Here is a 16058-nt window from a genome sequence, read left to right on the forward strand (position 1 = left end):
CACCCATATAGGTTACACAGAACGGATAGTGGTTACAAAAATGGATTCAGCTCGAGGGATTCATTTAGACCATGGGGTTCTACAGAATTCAAAGTAAAAATCCAGTACGCTTCCCTTTGTAAGAGAAGCTTTACTATATTACCGCCCCTCGGTGGTAGGGTGACTCTTTCGATTCCAATGAACCTTAGAGAGGCTGTGGAACCATGATCTCTCTCCTTATAGTGTCTCGCAATGGCATAATCCATATTGTTGTTCCTAATGGCTGCCTTGTGTTCTGCTGTTCGCACCTTCAAATTTCGTTTTGTTTGTCCAACATAGACCTTACCACAGGGGCATTTCAGCATGTATATCACATGAGTGGTGTTGCAATTAATAAGGTCCCTTATTTTATATTCCTGCCCAGACTGTGGATGGTAGAAAACTTTTGTTTTCATAGTGTTTGAACAATGGGTACATCGACCACATGGATGGTTACCACACAGCTCTGTTAGCCAGTTAGAGTGACTTACTACAGGGGATTTATACATAGAATTGACTACAGCGTCCCTTATGTTTTTTCCCCTTTTAAAACAAAATCTTGGTGGTAATGAAGAAATGTTTTTTAAAAGAGGGTCACATTTGAGTATGTTCCAGTGTTTGTCAATAATGTTTTTAACAACTTGGGATGAAGTACTATATTCTGAAACGAATGTGACTCTGTTACCAGGGGTGTCGCTTTTGTCAGATTCCAAAATAGTTTCCCTCTGTACATGTTTTGTCTTATTTCTGGCTGTATGCACCACTGATGCCTTGTATCCCCTCTGTTCAAATCTGTTACTAATTTCATCTGCCTTCCTTTCTAGGTCTGTGGGATCACTACAGATACGTTTAAGGCGCAGGAATTGTCCGTATGGGATATTCTCTACCATACGTCTCGGGTGATTACTCTGTGCATGTAAAATAGTATTACGGTCTGTTGGTTTACGGAAGATAGTAGTGTTCAGGTTTCCCTCATTGTCTGCTGATATCCGTAAGTCTAGGAAATCAATATGTTCTCTGCTGTGTACCATCGTGAATTTTAAAGTGTGATGTGTACCATTGATATACTCCCTGAACTGGAATAACTCATCTTCCGAGCCAACAAACACCATGAGAATGTCATCTATGTACCTTTTCCAAAAAATTACATTTTTCAAGAGGGGCGAGGCATCTTGGTTGTGGATAAACTGGGATTCCCAGTGGCCCATAAATAGGTTGGCGTAATTAGGTGCGAATGCAGAACCCATGGCAGTACCCTGGATTTGAATGTACCATTTATCATCAAGCATGAAGTAATTAGATTTCAAAATAAAATTCGTCAAGCTGAGTAAAAAATCAGAGGAGACTTCATCATTTGTACCCAGAAAAAATGACATGGCCGCCAGGCCGTCCTCATGTGGAATATTAGTATAAAGACTCTCTACATCAAAGGATACTAGATATGCATTCTGTGGGATGGAAGTCTTTAACGACTTCAACACATCCCTAGTATCTGCAAGGTATGAAGGTAATGTCTTTACAATATCTTTGATAAAATAGTCTACAAATTGACTTAGAGGTTCTGATAAAGAATTGTTTCCTGAGACTATGGGGCGTCCTGGCGGGTTTGTCAATTTTTTATGAATTTTAGGTAATAGATAAAAAACAGGTGTGACAGGGAATTCAACTTTTAGGAACTCGTATTGTTTTTTTGTGATGTTCTTACTTTTAAGTGCATCATCTAGTATTTTATCTCTGTCTGTCATTAACTGTTCAACAGGGTTGTGAAGAAGAGACTTATAAAATGCAGTATTGCTAAGTTGCCGTGTGGCTTCATACATGTAATCATTGACATTTTGTATTACAATAGAGCCACCCTTATCTGCCGGCTTGATAATAATTTTGTCATTTTTTCTCAATTCGTTTAGAGCTCTTCTTTCAACCTCAGTTACATTTTGATGCTTGATTGTCTTGTCTGATGATTTCACAAATGTCTGGATGTCTCGCTCAACTAGTTTACTGAAAGTGACCAAGGTAGGATTCAGAGTACTAGTGGGACAATAAGTTGATGATTTCTTCAATTTATTCATAGGATTAGTAGATATAGTCTGATCAGTATTTCTAAAAAGGTGTTTAACGTGTAACAGTCTGAAAAATTTGTAGCAGTCCACTTTTAATTTAAAGACATTCACCTTATTTGTTGGAACAAATGATAGACCTTTACCTAATACTGATTGTTGGGCTGGTGTGAGGGGACAGTCCGAGATGTTAATCACGGCCTGTTGCTCCTGCTCCTGGTGACGACAGATGGCGGGTTGATGTCTTTTCTTCCCCCGCCTCGTCCTCTTCCCCTGGTCCCTCTTCGTTGGTTGTTGTGTCGTGAGCCGTACCGTGGACGTGCGTCTAAAAAACGCGCATCCTGGGAATGGGTCGAGTCACTTGACAGGGCAGGATCAGACTCCTCGGTTGTGTAGTTTCCTCGATTCCCCTCGTGTGGGAATCGCTCCCTCTGGCGTGAGGCTGCTGGACGTCGTTCTTTCCACGCCGAGTCACTTGTCAGGGCAGGATCAGACTCTGTTGTGTAGTTTCCTCGGTTCCCTTCGTTGCGTTGGAATCGCTCCCTCTGGCGTGAGGCCGCTGGACGTCGTTCTTTCCACGCCGGTTGTTGCCACTTGTAGTCCTCAGCATGTCGTTCGAATTTGTTCCTTTTAAGAGTTTTAAGTTCACTCTCAAACTTCTGGAGGTCATCTTTCATCTTGCGTTCCAGGTTTGTGAATTCATCAGAGCCCAGTTTCACAACCAGCTCGTCTTTAATACGTTGAGCCTCTCGTTTGGCTTTGTCAGCTTCATTTGCGGTTTGTTCAATAGTAAGCAATATCAAGTCCATGGAGCATTTATTCAGTACTTGCTCCCATTTTTTTATAAAGTCGGGGTCCTCTCTTCCAAAAGCAGGTTGCTTGTGGATTCTCAGGCCGCGTGGAATCTGCTTGGCTTTCCAATATTCAGAGAGTGCAATCGAATGCCACTTTGATCGACACTCTTTAATGTATGAGTCCTCTAAAGCAGTCTTTAACTCACTTACGGCCGAGTATATATTTATATATATATAAATGAGAAGCATGTTTAGATTTGAGTGTTATTTTTTTTTTTTATAAAAATTAACGTATATCGAACCGAACCGAAAACCGTGATACGAACCGAACCGTCCATTTTGTGAACCGTCCCACACCTACCGTTTATCATAAAAATTCAGTGCCCCCGAAATACAAAAAAAAGCCCCCGAAAAATCAATTAAGGGGGGGCAAAAAAAGCCCTTGAATTTTTTTTTTTTATTTCTAACCCTGAGTCACCTAAACTAGAAAGAGCGAGGAAACTGTTTGAATCATAATGCCATTTTTATATAAGCAAAAAGGGGGAAAAAAACATACATACAAATATTATTATCACTTTACACAATGCCTAATCAAATACTATAACTAAATTTAGATGGGCGCCCAAATAGTTCTATTAAAGTGTTCTGGCCAAACATTGCCGCGGTTACCACTACAGCAGAGAAACAATTCCCTCTGCAGTATGAGAGAGGTGGAGAGAGTTAGTAATCCTGGTGGTGAGAAAGAACCCGGATGGGTTCTGTAACGAGGAGTAGTAGACCGCTGCGTGGTGATGAGGGCGGGAAGACGCTGCCCGGTCCGATTGGCGCCACCAGTCTGCTCCTGCAGACCAGATGCTCCGCTGTGGTGGATCCGAGTGTCTCGCTCCGCTCCGTAGGGCTGCACGGCGCACGCCGACAGCTACTGAAGACACGCTGGTCCCTCTGTACAACAGGCTACTGCTAGTGGCTACTACATAGGACTGGTTGTGTCCTTTTACAGCGTCCCTTCGACACAGACCCTATCTAAATGTCCTCTGGTCTGTGCTATTATCGTCTGATATGTCCAGTATAGAGCAGCTATCAACGCATGAGCTGGAGCTATGTTAGGTATTAGCTCCGAGCTAGCTAGCTTTGGTTAACTGTTAACGATAAATGGGGAATACTATAGTCTGCTGTAATGTGCTAATCCCAGACGTTTACTAAACATAGAACTAGCTGGTTACTAAAAACTCACTCTCTCTTGGTGGTATAATGTCCGCTTGGTAAGCAACTTTACATCCTTGGTCACCGTCAAACTATAACGTTACGAGACCAATGCTGGATGCATTTCTCCCGTCTGGTTCTCTAAACAAGTCTGGGCAAGTTCAACGTCAGTTCAAGCTCTACAGGAAGTGACGCACTTACGCTGGAACACTACCACCTCTGGCCCACTAGATGGCAGCACTGTCATATAACCTGAGATGCAGGGGAGGAAACTAACTTTTTGGCTTACCAGCCAACTGGCGAGTATCTGATTTTTTTTACCAGACAAACTGATTTTTTACAAGCCAAAAAAAATCGCTAATTGTGATAATTACTTCTTTGTATGTCTTTGTCTAAATTGATTTTCAATCATAGTAAAAATCACACCGTGTCTCTACTCTTTAAAATATTTATTAGCATAAAACATTAACGGTCTCTACTCTTCACAATATTATCATACAACATGTATTAATCACACTGTCTCTACTCTTCAAAATATTAGGATATCACATATTAACATGAAAGAGGGAACTATTCTGGACTGGGTTGGGCTGAATTAGGCAGTGAAAGATGCTGGGCTGGGCTGGACTAGGTTGGACTGGGTTGGGCTGGTCTAGGTTGGACTGAGTTGGGCAGTGAAAGAACCAAGCATTTCACTGTAATGTAATAGCTAAATAAAACAACTTGACTTGTTACATTTGCACTCTGGTTGTATGCCAAATGTATTCTGGTTGTACTGTACTTGTGCTGTAAGATGACAATACATTGGAACCGAATCGACAGCGCTAGGGGTTCAGCAGGTGTATTCTGAATGCCAAGTATGACAACATCACCGCTGTGAAGGGCATATGGGCGAGTGGTGATATGGGGGGAAACCCGGTAATAATAAAATGTCACTCGGCTGCATTTAAGCAAAGCCGCTCAGTATAGTCCACTATGTTGAACGCGCGTTATGGTAGCTTGTTACATGCTAGGTAGCTAGCCGGCTAATGCTGGTTGACTTGTCATTCTCAACCGACTCGAAGGAGACGCGTCGCATGCTGTTGTTCGCCCCCAGCAGACCGCACTGATATCCGAAAGCGACGACTCTACATGCAATTATTTTCATCCACTGATGTGTTTTTGTCTAAGTTTGTCTACGTTGTCAAGCCGGTGGCAGGAGTCTGTAGGTCCGCGCGCAGTGATCTGTCCACTTCCCCTAGATGGGCGGCATCTTCTAGAAAATGAGTGTTCATTGGAGGAGCTTAGAGCGCATCTGTACAACTAGGCCTGTTGCAATAAGCAATAAATCAATTTATCGCGCAATAATGAAAATGAATGCAATGATTTTGACGGGCGCAATTAATTGCTATTTGCGTGTTTGTTTTAATGAGGCGGGAACCAGTACCTCTCCGTGTGGGGAGGCGGGCCGCTGGCGTTAGTACAGAGTACAGCACGGGAGCTCCTGTGAGCACCATGCGTATGTTGGGCAGTAGCAACGCTACATAGCTTAACTACATTTCTCAGTAGCGTGATGGTAGCGTCGCTCCTTTTGAACCAAGTAGCGTTCTTTGTAGTGTAGCTATTTTTAGACCCAAGTAGTGATGTAGCGTGAACAAACGCTATACGCTACTGCCCGGAGAAACTGGACTGCTAAATAAAGATTAAAGATCTAGCGTTGATGCTATGACGCTTCCTCCTCATCGTTGATTGCCTGTAGTAGCTGCATCTAACGTTAGTAGCTAACGTTAAAACTAACCTAAAGTTAGTTGTTCACCAACAATCTCAACATTTGTTTTATCATTAGCTCAAAAACACAGAACCGGACGACACAAGTTGTCCGCTCATAGGTTCTGCTAGGATAATAACAACAATACTTCCGGTCGGTGGGTTTCAAAATAAAAGAGCAAAGTCTAAAACACCGGAAAAGACGTTTATTTTGTACAGCGTTTTCCTCCACGAGTACTCAAGTACATCATGTGATCAATCGATCTGTTTTTTTTTGCCCATCCCTAGTTTATCCTGTGCTGAAAAGTCTCCATTCCAATAGAGATAGTATATATTTGTGTTTATTTGATTATTGTTGAGCTATATTTTAATCGAGAGTAACTGGTAGTGTAGCTTACTACATTTTCCAAGTAGCTTGCCCATCACATAATCCGCGAGCCACAGTAAACAAACGCGAGCCACAATTAGGGTGACCAGGTGTCCCGCTTTTGGTTGTATACTGCACAGCCATTTTACCTAATGTCCCACGTCCCTCTTTTCGAAGCAAAAAATAAAAACATGGGTCTAAAAGCCCCTTCCTACAGTAAACGTAGCAACCTGCCTCTTGTCCACACACATTGCTCTGCTCGTTTTATCATTGCTCTCACGGAGATAAAACTGGGAACGAGGTTACTCTGCTTCTGACGCTACCTCATATCTGATTGGTTAGGTAGTAATTTAGGATATTTAAAATGTCTTCCAATGTTAAATAAAGGTTTATTGCACTTTGAAACGGTTTCCTTGCATTATTATGCTATTATCATTATATTAGTAAAAAAAAAAAATTGATTGAAAACTTTTGGGAAATACATTTCTCAAAAAAATTATTTCTCTCAAAACCACAATAATATCACTTATCGCAATAATTTCTGGGACAATTAATCGCCCAGCAAAATGTGTTATCGTGACAGGCCTATGTACAACGATGATGTTCATTGGTTATGGTTGGATTATTATGAGGCGCAAATGGGAGGAATCAAGGGGGGAGTCAGAGTTCGGCTTGTGCCAGTGAGCGAATCAGCAGATTGCAGAATGATTTTTTTGTTTTGTTTTGTAATTACTAGTACTCGCCAGACTGGCGAGTGCTCTTCATGAATTACTCGCCAAACATAAAAAATACTCTCATTTGGCGAGTAAAGTGGCCTAATTTCCTCCCCTGCTGAGATGCCAGCAGTAGGCAGACAGTGTAACATTATGTGGTAAATAATAACTTTACTCCCACATATTAAACAGGTTGGTGAACTTAAAGGGGGATAATCTTAGGTCTAATTTTACCTAATTACAGACCCTTCAGCACAGCCGCCCCCTGATTTGCGGCGCTAATCAGTACTGAGGTCTGCTGAATGTCTAGTAGTCACTCAGGCTGGTCAGAGTCAGAGTACGGGGGTAGTCGAATCAGTCGAGCCACTGGTCTGTGGTATGTTCTTCCTCCGACATCCACGATAGCCGAGCGGACTCTTCCGTCTTGCCCTTTTACCACACTCTTCACCCTTCTGGTGAGCCAGCGGGCTCGGGGGAGTGCCTGATCCACGATCATAACTGGGGTTCCTGGTTCTAGGTTGCCTCTTTCAGTGATCCACTTGCGGCGGCCTTGCAGCGATGGGAGATATTCGGTGGTGAACCTCTTCCAGAATTGGTCGACTAAAGCCTGACTATACCTCCATTGTCTTCTGCCGATGATCTCGGTGGAGGCGTAGACCGCAAAGGGAAGGGCCGCGTCTCGCCGCCCCATCAAAAGGCTGTTGGGTGTTATGGGGTCAAGATCGGCCGCGTCGCTACTGACGTACCCCAGTGGCTTGGAATTCAGAATGGCTTCAATCTCCACCAGCACAGTGTTGAAGACCTCTGCCTTAGGAACCTGTCCTCTGAGCGCGGCTGCTAGAGCAGCCTTTACTGACTTGACCTCTCTCTCCCACGTTCCACCGAAGTGGGGTGCATTTGGAGGGTTGTAGCAGAAGGTGACCTGTTGGGAGGCCAGCTCGTCCCTCAACTCCTCACTCATCTGGTGGTAACTTTTGATGAGTTCAGCTTCTCCTCCCTTGAAGTTCGTCCCGTGATCAGACCATAAGGTATGGGGTCGCCCTCTCCTTCCAGTAAATCGACGGAATGACTGGAGGAAGCTGTCTGTTGTCATTTCAGCCAGCACCTCGAGATGGATAGCTCTCGTGGTGAGGCACTTGAAGATGATTCCCCATCTCTTAGCAGTTGCTCTCCCGATCTCCGCCTTGATGGTGAAGGGCCCGAAGCAGTCCATGCCCGTGTTGTGGAAGGGCGCTTCTTGGAGACGGAGGCGGCAGGATGGGAGGTCAGCCATTCGTGGCATGATGGGTTGGGCTCTGAGCTTCTGGCAGTCTGTGCATGACCGTTGGTAACGCCGCACAGCCTCCCGGCCGCGAAGTATCCAGAACCTTCTCCTGAGCTCCGCGAAGAGCCGCTCCGCTCCAGGGTGATACAATTTGGTGTCATAGTGACGAATCACCAAGTTAGTCACCGGATGCTTCGAGGGGAGTAGGATGGGGTGTTTGCTGTCCTCGGTGAGGCCCTGAGCCCGTCGTAGGCGGCCTCCGACACGTATGAGGTCTTTCTCGTCCAGTTCGGGGGCCAGTAGCCTCAGCTTGCTGTCTCTTGGTAGCTCCATCTTCCGTCCCAAGCACGCCATCTCGATCTGGAAGACCTCCCGCTGCACCCTCTGCAGCAACATGATCTCAGCCGCGCGTAGTCGTCGGCGCTGAGGGGGGTCGGGTCTCCGGGACCGGGGTTCCGGTGGTCGAAGGTACATACTTGGAGCTCTTCTAGGGTCTGGCAATCCTCAACCTTGGGACCGTCGGTGGTTGAAGGGTCTTGGAGTCCGGTGAGGCCGCAGAAGATGGACTTCTTAAGTTCCACCTCCACCTCTGCGTTCTCCAAGTTCGGAGGAGAAGGCCACTCTTGCGTAGGTATTCGGGTCCTCGGTGGTAGAGGTTGGGACGTGCCAATTCCTCGAGGGTCGCACCTCTGGTGATCACGTCCGCCAGGTTGACCTCTGTCGAAACGTATCACCAGCAGCTGATCCCCACAAGCTCTTGGATCTCGGTCACCCTTGTTCCCACGAATACTTTATATCTGCACGAAGTCGACTGGATCCACCGGATGACTGTTGTGGAGTCGGACCACATCGACACCGCGTGAAGGGGGAGGTGCAGCTCTTCCTTCAGCATCTTTCCCAACTGGGCTCCACTTAGAGCTGCGCAGAGCTCCAGCCGGGGAATGGATTGCTGCTTCTTGGGTGCAACTCTTGAGCGTGCAAGAATGAAGGACACGTGGACTGTGTCGTCGGGCTCTACCGCGCGCAGGTACGCTACTGCACCATATGCCTTCTCAGACGCGTCACAGAATACATGAAGGGAGAGCTGGCTGCCGTTCAGACTGACGCTCAAGGGAAAGTAGCTCCTGGGGAACTCGATCTGTTGGAGGGTGGGGAGCTCTTCTTCCCACTTCTTCCACTTCGCCCCGAGTGTCTCTGGTAGGGGGTCATCCCATCCCTTCGCCTCAGTCCACAGCTCGCTGACCAGAGCCTTGGCACGAGTCGTGTAGGGGTTGATGTAACCCAACGGGTCATATTGACTCGCCAGAGTACTGTAGATCGACCTCCTGGTTACGTAATGGCGGGTTTCGATCTTCTTTTGCCAGTAACACAGGGTGTCAGACTTAAAACGCCAGAGGAGACCCAGAGTCATTTCCTGGGCGTCCTCACTTGACTGGGAGAGCCAGGTCTCGCTGCTGTCAGCCTTCGCTTCGTCTGTGAGGTCTCGGACGACCTCAGGGTCGTTGGTGGCCCACTGGCAGACCTCAAAGCCAGCGGTGGCCAGGAAGGTGCGTATGTCATGCACCAGCTTGTAGGCCTTTTCCGCGGTCTCCACGCTGTGGAGGCAGTTGTCCACATAGAAACTGTGGTGGACAGCATCGGAGACTCCGGGGGGTGCGGCGCCGTCGTCGATACATGAAGCTGCAGGGCGTAGGTGGCGCAACACGGGCTGCAGGTCGTCCCGAAGGGCAGCACCTCCCACTGATATATGGACGGTTCCGGGTCGTCTGGGTTTTCTCTCCACAAGAACCTCATGAGTGGCTTATCTTCGTCGAGCAAACACACCTGGTGGAACATGCGTTTGATGTCGCCACTGATGGCGGTCTTCTGTCGTCGGAAGCGCACCATGACTCCGAGGAGAGGAGGGGTCAGAGTCGGACCGGGCAGGAGATAGCGGTTGAGGTTCTGCTGGCGCACTTGAAAGCTGTAATTAAACACCACTCTGTTCTTTTTGTCTATTTCAGACGTGTAACATCCATAACGTAAAAATGTAACATCCATAACAGCACTTTTTTGTGATTCATTCCTTGAGAGGAAATGCCAGGTTTTCCTGAATGTGCTTTTTGGGTACCTCAAACCCTTCCCTACAAAGTGATAGTAAACATGTTATTCTTTGAAAAAGATATTCACAGAGTTTTCATCATGTGTTCAGTGAATCCGAAAAGCTTGTCAATTTCCGTAACATCCATAACGCTGTGTATTTTGTCACCTATCTCAAAATCCAAAAGGTCAAAACATTTCTTATTGCAGGCTCATCTTTATCTCAATAAGTGTAACTAAAATGTGTAAATTATACTTCAAACAAAGGGGTCATAATCGGACTTAACACACATTCACAATGTAACATCCGTCACTTGCAATGTAACATCCATAACGGTAACATCCATAACACTTGTAAAGAATACAAAAAATAAGACCAGAATGACTAATTGTTGCTAATATGTCATCTTTATAAAAGTTAGCTTTGCTTAGGAAGTTTGGTTGACATTGCATTCCAGATGCATGTTTTATGACAACTTTTCCTGGAAAACGTTATGGATGTTACATTCGCTGTCCCATAAAGGGGCATTATAACAGCATGCTTCACCTGCCAATGGAAAGACACAAAGTACATAATTGATTCACATATTGATACAACAGCCCTTCATGACCAAAGGTGAGGTTAGAAAAATATCTGTTGATTTTTTTTCTTTTGCCATTCTGGCCATTCAGAAAGTCATACAATTAGGTTAATCGAAAAATAATTGTTTACATCATTGTGTCTCCTCCTGTAGTGTGAAAAAACATGCATTCTCATAAATATTACGATCAAATCTATTTTGTACTTCAAAATATAGACCATGATGATACATTTGAAATTAGTTTGGTTATGATCATGTTATTTAAATTTTTTCATGGTGAGGTTGACATTTTCATGGAATTACAAAACGAATGTTTGTCATTTTAACAGCAGATACTTTCTTAAATGCCATCTTCCCGAGAGAGGGGTGTTGACGGGGAGCTCTGATGGGTTCGCTTGGTTGTGTTATTAGCATTGAACAGCTAACCGAAAGCTAGCGTTAACTAACGTTAAAGGTTTAGCCATAACGTTACCTTGGCTAAAGTTGGGGCTATTCATAATCCAGCAATAATGGCTGCAGACCTGCAAGCAAAGTACAGCAAGTTGGCAAAGGAGTATTCCAACGTAAATCACATTTTCACCAGTAACGTTAGTCTTTCCATCTCCCGGTAGCTCATGCTAGCTAACCTAGCTCACGTTAGCGTCGTCACTGAGCGACCACCTCGCGTACACAATTAATGACATGTTGCGGACAGCCATATCGGTGACTATGTTTAGCTTTTAGTGCCAAATGATAAGAGTCTGAAGCGGAGTCTCAAAAGAGAATGTTGAATATTTAGTAGTAACTTTGATGCAGTAGCTTGTGTGTGTGTGGGGGACTGGGGGCGGCGTTGTGCAGGACGCGACTGAACATTTTTTTGCCTTTTGACGCGACACAAATTGATGGATATTTATCGGCTACTGCCATCGGTACATTCGAGCTTATCGGCCGACAGGCCGATTGCAGTCAACAAGGCCGATACCGATACCCGACCGATACATCGGTGCACCCCCTTCACCCAAGACTTGTTTTAATGCCACGTCTGAACAGAGCCTTTGAAGTGCTTGCATGGGGCTTCTTAATTGTTTTCTGTAGAACGGTGCACTGCTTATGGTGCACTGCTTATAGCTCACTGCTTATGGCTCAGTGCTTATGACTCACTGCTTATGGCTCAGTGCTTATGGCTCAGTGCTTATGACTCACTGCTTATGGCTCAGTGCTTATGGCTCAGTTCCTATGGCTCAGTGCTTATGGCTCAGTGCTTATGGCTCAGTTCCTATGGCTCAGTGCTTATGACTCACTGCTTATGGCTCAGTGCCTAATATGGCTCAGTTCCTATGGCTCAGTGCTTATGACTCACTGCTTATGGCTCAGTGCTTATGGCTCAGTGCTTATAACTCACTGCTTATGGCTCAGTGCTTATAACTCACTGCTTATGGCTCAGTGATTATAACTCACTGCTTATGGCTCAGTGCTTATGGCTCAGTGCTTATATTCACTGCTTATGGCTCAGTGCTTATGGCTCAGTGCTTATGGCTCAGTGCTTATGACTCACTGCTTATGACTCAGTGCTTATGACTCAGTGCTTATGACTCAGTGCTTATGGCTCAGTGCTTATGGCTCAGTGCTTATGACTCACTGCTTATGACTCAGTGCTTATGGCTCAGTGCTTATGGCTCAGTGCTTATGACTCACCGCTTATTGTAACTCCATTTTCACTTGCCTCGATGCGTCCACTTTGGGCCGGCTACAAATGGTCCAGAATGCTGCTGCAAGGCTGCTGACTAGGTCCAGAAAATATTGCCACTGCTTATGGCTCAGTGCTTATAACTCACTGCTTATGGCTCAGTGCTTATGACTCGCTGCTTATGTCTCACTGCTTATGGCTCACTGCTTATGGCTTAGTGCTTATGGCTCAGTTCCTATGGCTCAGTGCTTATAACTCACTGCTTATGACTCACTGCTTATGGTTCAGTGCTTAATATGGCTCAGTGCTTATGGCTCAGTCAGTGCTTATGGCTCAGTGCTTATGGCTCAGTGTTTATGACTCACCGCTTATGGCTCACTGTTTATGGCTCAGTTCCTATGGCTCAGTGTTTATGACTCACTGCGTATGGCTCACTGCCACTGGGGGGGGGGGGGGGGGGGGTAGACGCGTCTCTACAATTCGTAGCCGCATTTCTGCAGACCCCTCTCTGATTGGTTGAGCTCCATTTCTGCAGACCCCTCTCTGATTGGTTGAGCGAAGCCCCTCTCTGATTGGAAATGTACTACCAGATTCGCTTATAACGTTATTTCACGTGACTTCGCGGTTTATTCATAACGTTATGCACATTTCACAACACAGCCAGCTGTCAGAAACTGTACATTGTAACATTGTTATTTCGCGGCCTGCCCATTTGATGTTCCCAAATCATATTCAGAAAGTATCACAGAGACTTCTATTGACCAAGGAATTAGTTATTATTAGTAAGACACATTTCCGTAGCAATTGACCACCAGACTCTTTCTCTTAAAACTTTGAATCTGAGAGAGCTCTGGTCAGCGAAGCCGGCGAGCGATTATTATTGGTTTTTAATGACAAACCAATTACATAATCCTATCCAACATATGTGTAAAGGCACACACAACATATTCCAGTTAACGGGATATTTTTTTAATGATTCGTTATGGCGTAATCAATACTTCCATGAGTATAAATTGCGTTCGCGACCTCCATGTTTTGGGGCTATTCATCAGAAAACTCGGATCCGGGATTCGGCTCTCATCCGTCGGGCAACAACTGTGGGTTTTCAGCCTCTCTCTCTGGAGCTTAACGGAGTTTCGACTCCTGGCTAGAGGAGCTTGTCGCGGCGCATGCGCGAGCTCGGCCAATCAGAGAGGGGTCTGCAGAAATGGCCTCAACCAATCAGAGAGGGGTCTGCAGAAATGCGGCTACGAATTGTAGAGACGTGGTGTAGACTACCACATGCCTCCTCTGTTGGTCTGGGGAGGGTGTAGACTACCGCATGCCTCCTCTGTTGGTCTGGGGAGGGTGTGTAGACTACCACATGTCTCCTTTGTTGGTCTGGGGAGAGTGTAGACTACCACATGCCTCCTCTGTTGGTCTGGGGAGGGTGTAGACTACCACATGTCTCCTCTGTTGGTCTGGGGAGGGTGTAGACTATTACATGCCTCCTCTGTTGGTCTGGGGGGGGGGGCGGTGTAGACTACCACATGCCTCCTCTGTTGGTCTGGGGAGGATGTAGAGACTACCACATACCACCTCTGTTGGTCTGGGGAGGGTGTAGACTACCACATGTCTCCTCTGTTGGTCCGGGGAGGGTGTAGACTATTGCATGCCTCCTCTGTTGGTCTGGGGGGGGGGGCGTTTAGACTACCACATGTCTCATCTGTTTGTCTGGGGAGGGTGTAGACTATTACATGCCTCCTCTGTTCGTCTGGGCAGGGTGTAGACTACCACATGTCTCCACTGTTGTTCTGGGGAGGGTGTAGACTACCACATGTCTCCTTTGTTGGTCTGGGGAGGGTGTAGACTACTACATGCCTCCTCTGTTGGTCTGGGGAGGGTGTAGACTACCACATGTCTCCTCTGTTGGTCTGGGGAGGGTGTAGACTATTACATGCCTCCTCTGTTGGTCTGGGGGGGGGGGTGTAGACTACCACATGCCTCCTCTGTTGGTCTGGGGAGGGTGTAGACTAGAGATGTTCCGATACCATTTTTTCCTTCCCGATCCGATTCCGATACCTAAGCTTTGGGTATCGGCCGATACTGATCCGATACCAGTGCATACATAAAAAAATATATATATATATATATTATATAAATTATACTTTTTTTTTTTTTAGATACTGTTTTATATACTGTTTTTTAGTAATAACTAGAAAGTAATGGTATTTATTCAACAACAGGTGATTGTATAGATTAGTATTAGTATCATTAATCAATGAGTATGGGGCTGCGGCACTGCAGATATACCCTACTCCAATGATCCGCACGGACATTAGACGGTGTTGCACTCGCTACCCAGTCTGTAAGCTCTGGCTAGTAGTAACGTTCATGTTGTGATTTTCGATGCAAAATAAATATTCAACATTCTCTTTTGAGACTCCGCCTCAGACTCTTTCACTCTTATCCTTTGGCGTTTGGAACTTGCTGTACTTTGCTTGCAGGTCTGCAGCCATTATTGCTGGATTATGAATAGCACAAACTTTAGCCACGGTACAGTTATCAAGCTAAGCTAGCTGACCTAGCTTGTCTTCCCGCATTGCCATTTGATAACGTTAGTCAGCTAACGCTAGTCAGTAGCTACTTTACTTAAATACGATTCACCGTGGGTGCATTATTGTTGATAGACTGACAGTGTCAGGTCCTGGAGAAAGGACAGGCGATCATCTGATTTGATGTAACGTTAAAGCGGATGTTGTTCCAACTAGCTAGCTTTTCAGCTAATGCTATCATAACACAAGCAAAACACATCCCGTCCAAGCTCCCCGTCACATGCTCTGTCGGGGACAATGGAATTTAAGAAAGTGTATCTGCTGTTAAAATGACAAACAGCATCACACTTTAAAACACGTTCATTTTATAATCCTCACTCTCCGCAGGAGATAAATGATGTCATGGGATCGGAGGCTAGAATTTACGTGTACTCGCAGATACCGATACCGGCATTTTAGGCAGTATCGGCGGCATTTCCGATACTGGTATCGGTATCGGAACAACTCTAGTGTAGACTACCACATGCCTCCTCTGTTGGTCTGGGGAGGGTGTAGACTACCACATGTCTCCTCTGTTGGTCCGGGGAGGGTGTAGACTATTGCATGCCTCCTCTGTTGGTCTGGGGGGGGGGCATTTAGACTACCACATGTCTCATCTGTTTGTCTGGGGAGGGTGTAGACTATTGCATGCCTCCTCTGTTCGTCTGGGCAGGGTGTAGACTACCACATGTCTCCACTGTTGTTCTGGGGAGGGTGTAGACTACCACATGTCTCCTCTGTTGGTCGGGGGAGGGTGTAGACTATTACATGCCTCCGATACATGTGGAGTCGCCAGCTGCTTCTTTTCACCTGACAGCGAGGAGTTTCACTGGGAGAACGTAGCATGTGCGGAGGTTCACACTATCTCCCCCAGATCCCCTCCCTGCTTAACAGGCATCCCGACTGACCAGTAGGAGTCGCTGTTTGCAATGATCAGGACTCATACCCCACCGGCTTCCCACCCGTGAACAGGATTTATTTGAATGATCATATTGAT

General features: G+C 45.9%; 1 protein-coding gene across 2 annotated transcripts in view; it reads left to right on the forward strand.

The window, feature by feature from the left end:
• LOC311246339 (uncharacterized protein) overlaps positions 1 to 16058 on the forward strand; it is a 72460-nt gene that overhangs the window by 5422 nt on the left and 50980 nt on the right. Inside the window, exon 1 of one of the 2 annotated variants that reach the window (XM_084336490.1) lies at positions 877 to 917. The exons of the other annotated variant lie outside the window; for it this stretch is intronic. The gene's annotated coding sequence lies outside the window, so the exon portion shown is untranslated. Of the gene's footprint in view, positions 1 to 876; positions 918 to 16058 lie in introns of those variants that run through there. 2 annotated transcript variants of the gene reach the window in all.

The sequence above is a fragment of the Notolepis coatsorum genome, assembly GCF_963971535.1.
Source record: "Notolepis coatsorum genome assembly, chromosome: 19".
Taxonomy (NCBI): Eukaryota; Metazoa; Chordata; class Actinopteri; order Aulopiformes; family Paralepididae; genus Notolepis; species Notolepis coatsorum.